Consider the following 10,015-nt stretch of genomic DNA (forward strand, 5'->3'; position numbering starts at 1 on the left):
AGAGGTCATAAGGGATAATGTTATCACATAGATAGATGGCAATGGAGTCATACCAAGGGGAGTCTAGGGTGTTTAAATGGAAAATAATGTTGGATTTGGGTTGAATAAATGTAGGTTGAACCACCTCTTTCACTAAGAACTCATATTGCTCATGTTGATCTGGTAACTAAAGCAAGGAGGCTAGGGCAGCCATGACATCTACTTCTTTGTTCTTGTCTCTAGTGATTTAGTCAAAAGTAATATGAATGAAGAATACCTTAAGTGTATCAACCATATGCTTGTAAGGTGACAATTTCTCATCTTTGGTTTGATACATGCTTGTAACTTGATTGATGAATAGTTGAGAATCCTCATAGACATCAAGTGTTGTTAACTTCCATTCTAATGCTAGCTTGAGACCCAAAACTAATGTTTCATATTTCATTATATTGTTTTTGTACAGGAAGATCATTTTGTAAGGCTTGGGGATGGTAACACCTAGAGGTGTGACGAACAATATGTCAGCATCTGAACCATGGTGTGTATGAACCATCAAAGCAAAACTTCCATGTGACTAGTTTTGTCTGGAGAATGTGTGTCTAGAAAATATACTAGGATAGGGTCTGATCTTTCAATGGGTGCATCTACCAATTTATTGGCAATGGCTTGTCCTTTTATATGTTTCCTAACAATGTACTCAATGTCAAACTCACTCAAGATCATTACCCATTTGGCCAATCTATTGTTAATGTTGTCTTGCTATGAAGATATTTAAGAGGGTCAAGTTTTCATATGAGATTAACTTTGTGTGTTAGAAGATAGTGATGTATTTTTTGTGAAGTAAAAACTAAGACCAAGTAAGACTTTTCAATAAAAGTGTAATTTATCTCATAATTGACTAGGGTGTGATAATGTAATAAATAGCCCTATCTTTTCCTTAATCATTTTCTTGTGCCAAGAGGGCTCCTATTGATCTGTTTGTTAGAGATATGTAGAGCAAGAAAGGTTTTTTTGTTATCAAAGGTGCCAACATAGGTAGATTCATTAGGTTATTTTTAAGAAGATCAAAGGTCATTTGACACTAACCATCCCATTTGAAAATTCTATCCTTGTGGAGGAGATGAGTGAAAGGCACACACTTTTCTACTAGCTCGGATATGAAGTAGTGAACTAATTGAAGTCTCCCCTAGAGGGAGTGTAGCTGGCTCAAGTCTTTAGGAAGTGGCATGTTGAAAATGACTTGTATCTTCTCGGGATCAACCTCAATTCCTTTGGCTAAGACAATATACCCTAAGAGCTTTCTAGATTTCATGTCAAAGGTACATTTCTTAGAGTTTAACCTAACTTCAAAAGTTTCTAAATTAGTGAATATCTTATCTAAGATAGGAAGATGATCCTCATGAGTATGAGATTTGGCAAGAAGGTCATTTACATAATCTTCCATCAAATTCTACATCATGTCATGAAAAATGGTGGCCATGGCCCACTGATAGGTAGCCCCTGCATTTTTTAGCCCAAAAGGCAGGACATTCCAATAGATTGTGCCCCACACACAAGTAAATGTTGTCTTTTTTTAATCCTCTATTGCTATTTTGATTTGATTGTATGCCAAAAAATCATCCATAAGAGAGAACAAGGAATTTTTTACTGTTAAGTCCACAATTATGTCAATATTTGGAAGGGGGAGATCATATTTAGGACATGCTTTATTGACATCACAAAAGTTAATACAGATCTATATGCTATCATCTTTCTTTGAGATAGGTACAATATTTGATATCCATGATGCATAGGCCAATGGTTTGATGAAGTTGGTACTAAGAAATTTCTACAATTCTACTTTGACCAATAATGTTATGTGAGGATGCATTTTCTTGAGATTTTGTTTAACAGGTTTGGCATCTGAACAAATGTTGAGATGGTGAAGGATTAGATTTGGATCTAAACCTGGCATGTCCATGTAGGGTCATGCAAAATTTATTTTCCTTTATCTAAAGAAGAGAATGAATTCACTTCTTTTCTCTGTAGTTAAGGACTGTGCCAAATGAATTATCCTAGGGTCTTGTTTTGTATCAATCTTAACTTTTTGTATAGGTTCAATTAAAATAGATGACCTTTCGTTTGAATGTTTGAGTAAGGTATCAATCATCTCATCCATGGGTTCCATAGTTGGGTTTTCACCATTGAATATGTCATTTCTGTTTGTTTCAATTTTTTTCTCAAGACTAACCACCAGGCAGTTTGGGTCATTGGTTCTCTGACATGTTTGACCATTTCTTGTATGACTGAGATGATTGATATTGAATCCATCCATATGTTTTTTTGTTGTTCTTTTCAAGTGAGATGGTTCAATTGCGTTAAGGTATACAAAAATATCTTGGTCAGTGTCAAAATTTGGGATGTTATGAGGTTCGATTGTGTCCTAGTTGATAAGCTCAAGATGGATTAAGGATGGTGACTTGTAGTATGGATGGGGTTTAGTTGGGTTTAAATAAATGACCACTTTTGATGACTTATACACTGTATCATTTAGATCAATGATGTGTGCCTCTTATAAAGTGTTTGGGAAAGTAGAGCTTGTGAGTTACTCATAATACTCATCTTTGACCTCTATCGGGAAGAAGTTTAGAAATAGGTTTGAAACGAGAACCCATCATTAGGTTCATCATCCTCAAATGATTTTATGTCATGTTTATTTTCTTTGTAATCTTATAAACCATTTTGTTGTGTAGTGAATCTTAATGGTATAGTAAGGCTTGATTAAGAAGTGGATCCTTGTGTCATGGAATTGTTGGGTGCCAAAATGTCAACAAAATCACATTCTTTATCATGAATAGATTCTTTAGATAAAGAGTCAAATTCTCACTTGGTGGAATCATCATCATCTTCATTATTTGGGGCGTTCATGGACAACTCTCTTATATGATGTGAATCAGGGAAGGATAGATTCACATTTTTATTATTAGCTACTTTCTGGTTGTTTTCATCTTTTTCTTTAGTTACCTACACCAAGGTGGAGGAGGAGGAATTTTCATGTTTGGAATGAGATCTAGAAATGGATTTTTCATTTCCTTGTTCTAAATATCCTACCCCTATTTCTTTATTTGTTGGATCTGAACTACGTAGCTAGGGGTTCAATAATACCTTTACCTTTCCCTAAAGGAATGTCACCTGTGTAACCCATCTTTTTCATTAGATCAAAGCCTTTGCTGAAGAGGTGAGGGGAAATGTCAATATTTTATATCCGCTCACTTGCTTCATCTACAAAATTTGAAGATACACCACTTCTTTTAATGAAATAGTCATGATAAGGTTAAGATGGTTTGCCATGAGATCTTGGAGATAGGGAAGGATCAAACAATGAAATAGAATACTTGCCCACCCTTCTTTTTTGTAACTCATAGTTAAAAGTACAAAGTTGTGTCACCTTTCAGGCTAACTTATCAGAATGACTAAATTTGAGCATTCCTATATAAAAATCAAAAAAAAATTAACATATGATATAGATAAATTCATTCTAGCTAAGTTATATATGCTTTCACACTTTTCCAATTGAAAATGTCTATTAAATGCATGTTTTATAATAGTTTGTTTCCAATTACTAAAGAAATAAAATTATTTCAGAAAAGTGATATTTCAATAACTCTTATTTATTTTTCTGATTGTTTTTAATAATATGTAAATATCATTTTATAGATCTCAAAGTCAAGAGTATTCTCATATATATATTATAGTGTTTTAATTTGATATAGTGTATTGTAATTAAAAAAATTTTACAACCACATATTTTAACACTCTAAAAGATGTTAATTTTGAGAAAGAAAAAAAATATAGATCATATCAAAAAAAATCTAAAAATTATATGACATTATAAAGGAGAGAGTCCTCTTCTAGAATGTATAATGTTTCTCTTGGTTAGAATAGATTTGTTTTGAAAAATGTGGTGGGAGATGAAAACTATCAATTTCAGGTGAGTTGAGATTTCAATCCTTATAAAAGAGAAAATATAGGTCTAACAACAATTTTTATTTTTGATAGTTCTATATATATATATATTATCTATAACATAGGCTGACATCAAAGGGAAATAATTTTATTTCCATATAGTTTTTTGGTGGGAACTAGACTCCTAATTTAGGTTATTTTTTAGGACCAAAAAATTCACCTATAAAAATTAGGAAAATATATCAATTCTTATTCCAAATAATTATTAAAAATTATAATCCTAAACTTCATCTATTTCTACGCATTTTATTAGTTTACTTCATTCCCAAATTCAAAATAATAATACCAATTTTATGTCATTGAAGGTGAACAGTTATACTTTTGTTAGTCTTTTCCTTTACAAAAGGGTGAGATGGGTTTTTTCTTTTACCCTTACACTTATGATCAAACCCTTTCATCAAGCAATCCATTTTCTCATAATGGGACTGTGTGGATTCTTTTGATGATGGTGGTAAAGGAGTGGAAGAACTGAAACAACCTACTTTCTATTTTCCCTTAGTCAATGTGGATAAGCAGTTGTTGTCTTGTCATGTGGATGTTGAGGTGTCTGTTGATGTGGATTTATTAATGACACTTGTTGGAATTTTGATCTCTTCCCTATTGTGGGGTACAAGGGAGTTGGAATACTATGCATAGTTTTGATCCCTTAATATCATCACCTCTTGGCCCATATAAGGTAATTTCAAACATTGATGGTAGGTAGAGGGGACAACTTGCATGTCATGAATCCATGGTCTACCTAACAAGATGTTGTATATCAATTTCAAATCTAGGACTTGGTAATCAAATTCATTTACTATAGGGTCAACCCTTGTTGGTAGAATGATCATTCCTTTAGAGGATCTCTCCTCATCATCATATTGCCTTAATCATGATTTTCTTTTTGGGATCAATGAAATCTTCTGTGTACCTTAGGTCTTTGACCAAACTCAAAGTGCAAATACTTAGTCCTACTCTAACGTCCACCAAAGCTCTTTTGACTCTATTTCTCTGGATAAAGATCTCAATGTTTAATAGAGAGTTTTGAATTTATGATAGACATTTCATCTTGGGTTGAAAATGATACACAATGGGGAGTGAAAAGGTTATTTACCATATTTTGAAATCTATTAACATCAAGGTTATTTGGAACTAGAGCTTTTTTAAGGATCTCTTTATCTTCTAGTGATACCTGCAACAATTCAAAGGTGGAAACATGGGTGAGAGTCTTCAATAACTAGTTGACTAAACTATATTTGTGTACAGTGGAACTTGTGGTTGCAAGATCTAAACTAGTTATGGCCCTGGTAGGACAACTTTGCAGGCTTGACCCTGCATGACAACATTTAATGGTTTTTTCATGTGTTTATCTTTAATTACGATGATATTTATAACATTGTCAAACCCTGAGATCATATGTATCATGTTATCAAAATTATGGTATAATTGACATTATTGTTGAAAGATGTGCTTTGATTAGCTCTGGAGGATTTTCCCTTCTCATGGTTCATAAAATGGTTTTTGAAGGTCATGCAGTCTTCACTATTATGAAGATTATTTACTTTGATAGTTCCATTATTAATTGGTTTTTGTATGAACCTTTTAAGGGTGTGATGGTTGTTGGTTAAATGACCCCTATTTTAGTGGTAAGCAAAAAAGTTCTTGTCATTCCACCACTTAGATTTATTATGTGGTTCATAGGGCTTGGCTTCTAGTAGGGTAATAAGTTCATCTGCTAAAAGAATTTGGAACACACTTTCATAAGACACCCCAATGAGTGTGTATTCTTTGGGTATATCAGAAAATTGGTATCCTCTCAAGGGAGGAGCTTGATTGTAGGATACTTGCTGATTGGAAGTTGGAAGAGTAGTTGTATCTTGTCAGTAGAATGAACGAACATCATCTTGTTTGGGTAGAATTTGTTGAGTGTCTACATTGCTATTATTGATGGTCAAATATTACTGGTTTGGATAAAGGTGAGGTTGTGATTTAATGTGATTTGCCTCAGCTACCCATCCATTGACTATGTTTTTGTTTTTCTCCACCACAACTTTTTATTATCGTTTGACCGATTAGATGAGTTGTGTGTTTGTGACAAGTTATTTGAGAAACCTTTGCATCTTTTGATAGCTTAATGATGTCATTATTTATTAGGGTTTCTTCTACTTTAGTAGTGTTTTCTAAAGTAGTCTTGAATTATTTGGTCCCTTGAAGTTGGAGCTAGTAGTTCATAGATCTCGAGAGACTATTGATGAATATGTATGTTTTCTCCTTGTCTAGAATGTCTCGATGATATTTAGCAAAAGTATGTCTCCACCTTTGTAGGAAAACTTTAAAGGACTCTTTGAGGAGATTCTTTGTGTTACACAAATTGATCATAGTAACTTCTCTTTCAATATTGTATGAATATTGTGTGATAAAAGTTGAGGCCAATTGATCAAATGACTTTATGTTGGAGGGTATCTTGGAGAACCACTCCTAGGCTTCTAGAAAACAATCACATTAGGTAGGTCATGTCATGGACAAATTCCATTCTTAAATTATAGAACTATCTGAGATGATCTTGAGGATCGGATGTGCCAAAATACTTATCATATTTTGGTAGTTGTACATTCTATGGAAATGGTGTGAAAGTGACACTTATTGAAAGGGAGGGGACTGTAAGGAAACTTGCAAAAAATAATATAATCATTTCCACATAAGCCATAATAGATTTGAAATAAATATATAATTAAAATTCATTTGCAAGAGAATAGACAACATACCCACACAAAAATGTGACACAAGATATACCCTGGGAAACCCTCATTGAGGGAAAAAAACCAACCTCCAAAAGCATCTATCACCATGTAGTATTCAGAAAAAAAAATACCACCGTAATACAACTATGGAAGTCTTCAAAGCCATAGCCACAACCAAGCAATCTATGTGAACAAGCATGAATCCACACATCCCATGTCATGCTTCCAACCTTCACAAATGCTCCCTTGGCTAACTTGTCAATCCTTGTCCCACTTGAATCTTTCCCTTTTTTGCCTTATGTCTTCTCTCATCAAAAACTACCCTCGTGGCTACTTATATAGTAGCAAGTCCCACAAAACCATCAAGTGGTATTACATAAACCATGTGCTAAAACCATGTGCTACCTAACCCATTGACCCCACATTTAATTATTAGAATTTTAATTCTTTTCCCCAATATTAAATAATTACATGAAATATTATCACAATGTTAAAATACAACTTATCAAGTATATCCCATGGGAATATTTACATGTTGCACACCCATTTAGGTGCAACATAATAAAATAAAATAATGCAATATAACAATATTATGCAATGTGTTATTGTGCAACACCCATTATCTCAACAATCTCCCACTTGTTCTATACATTGCATAGGATCAATCTGTAGCCACATAAATGAACAAGGGAAAAATTCCTCCCAACACATTCACCATCATGGATCAAAGTACACCATGTGCTCCATCCTAGTACCCACAACAAAATCAAAGTATCTAGCATCTCAAACATGAATGAAGTCACCTCCTATTATGCCACTATCACTAGACATACATAGAAGCCATCCAAAGAAAAAAAAAATCACCCAACCTATCACATTAGAAGATCATAAAATCTCGTACCAATTGAAATGCCAAACACAAAAGCCTGATCCAAAGGTAATCACATGTATCTATAGTTATCAAAATATCCATAGCTGAAATAGCACCCATAGCAAGTGTCAAACCCATCCAACTATCCATACCTCCAAAGGTATGCCAAGTGAATCTCACATCATCAACATATCCAATCTGTAACCTACAATCACAAGCATCGAGATAAATACCTACCACACATATACCAAGAAGCTCCCACTACAAAAAATAATGTCAAATCTATAACCAATTCACTCACAACATCTCAAAGAAGTGAATCCATGTAGTCTCAAGGACATCCACAATACATAAACCAATAACCTGCAAGAACAACTCTCATAACCAATCTCTAATTCTCTACCAAGTTCTCCACAACCAATAGAGGAAAGAGATAAAGCAATAACAATGTCATCTATCACATGACAGACATGAACACAAACTAGTGATCACAATCTCTAACTAATCTCAAATCCAATATAAGCAAAACCAAACATCCAGAAAGATAACCAAGACCAAAGAGAAACCATGCAAATCATAACCTGTATCATTTCCTTCTACACACACCTCTAGATGTAAATTTTGCAAGTATGATATCCTCCATAAACTCCAACAAGAAGCCTCAACAACACCCAAATCGTAACATATAACTAATCATGGATGTAAGTCTCTCACAAGAAGATTAGACTCATAAACTATTCCTAATCTAAGGAATATGTCCAATATAAAATCATCTCCCAAACTCAACCAACATAACAACATATGCACAAGGAGATAACCAATGCTAAACCATATTTCAAATGAACCCTCGAGAACTAACTTGTGTACCATAGCTAAAGATCCATTTCCATGAAAGATAATCATAAATATAATGCACCTAAGAGAAACAATGGACTATACCTCTCAAAAAGAAAAATTTCAAGTAGACCAAGAGTGGAGAATGAGAATGCTCATCAAAGTATCCAAGTCTCTAACCAAAACTCATCTAAGAACAATCTCCTCGTAAGTCCATATTAGGTGAATCCCCTTGGACTTTCTGCTAAAACTAAACAACTGTCCCAACAAATACTTCTCTAGTCCAAGAGAAATAAGCATCATCACCATCTCTAATCAGCATCACCACCATCTCTAAGTATCCATGAGCACCTGTAACCAATCAATCCATACCAACTCCAAATGCAACATAGCAATATCATGAATTATCCAGGTTATGATCAATGTACTCAATACCAAGAAAACTAAACCAAGATCAATGTTAATGTTCCAAACATGGTCTCAGGAACATAAACATGACAACATGATCTAAACCATCTCAACCAAAGAGACATCATGCTCCATATGAACATACTATAACATGTCAAAACTCTAAACTTGTATTAAGAGTATACCATGACATAATAATGAAACCATCCTCACACCAAGGATAACATGCCAAATGAAAACACACCTTTACCGAGAACCCCATAAGTCCTCAAGATGCAACCATCTCCACACACCATGAAGAAAACCATCTCCACATACCATAAAGAACCATCTCTACACACCATGAAGATAACCAAGTGCACCATGAAAATGTCAAATATGCTTTTGCAGCAACAAGATCTAAGACAAATCTCCAACATCTACAAACACTCAATAAGTATATCAATGCCAACAACTCCCACTCGATCGTGGTACCAAATCACCTATGGCATCATAAAAATCAATCTCCTATATAAAGATCCTCCATGTCTATACACAACCAAAGCCTTTTTACCAAGTGAAAACCAAGATCTCCAAACCAATTAGATACAAAACAAACCAGGAACTAATCTTGCACTGTCACCCCATCACTACCACAAGCTCCCACTAAACCATGTATTCAAGCTATCCATAACATCATGATGAAAAATTATCCTCTAACTATGAGAATCAACCAAGGCATTGAACCATTAAAGAACTCAAAGTGCACATCATGAGCTTCTCAAAAGAAACCAAATAACCATGATCCTCAACCAAGAAGATATACCATCGTAACCAAATTAGGAATCCAAACCAATGAACATCAAGGATGTGCCTATATATCCAATCATGTCATGCCAAAATATATGGCACCATGATCACATCCATGAATAGAGCATCTGACTCTCAAAGTGTCCAACCTATCAGCATAAAATAGTCAACCACAATCCTCCACCATGATAGTACGTGGTAACAATATCTCATCCCTTCTACATGAATAAGAAAAAAAATCAGCAAATCATGTGACTTAGGGCATAAGTAACCCAAATTGAAGCCACCAATTTGAACGTGCATCAATAATGAAAGATCAATGGGCAAAGACAACCCATAACTAAGCTATAAATGCAACCTATAGGTATAAACTACTTATAACACTACAAAACTTGTAGATCCAACAAGT

Source organism: Cupressus sempervirens, chromosome 1 (assembly GCF_028749045.1).
Source record: "Cupressus sempervirens isolate cs-2001-9-10 chromosome 1, ASM2874904v1, whole genome shotgun sequence".
Taxonomy (NCBI): Eukaryota; Viridiplantae; Streptophyta; class Pinopsida; order Cupressales; family Cupressaceae; genus Cupressus; species Cupressus sempervirens.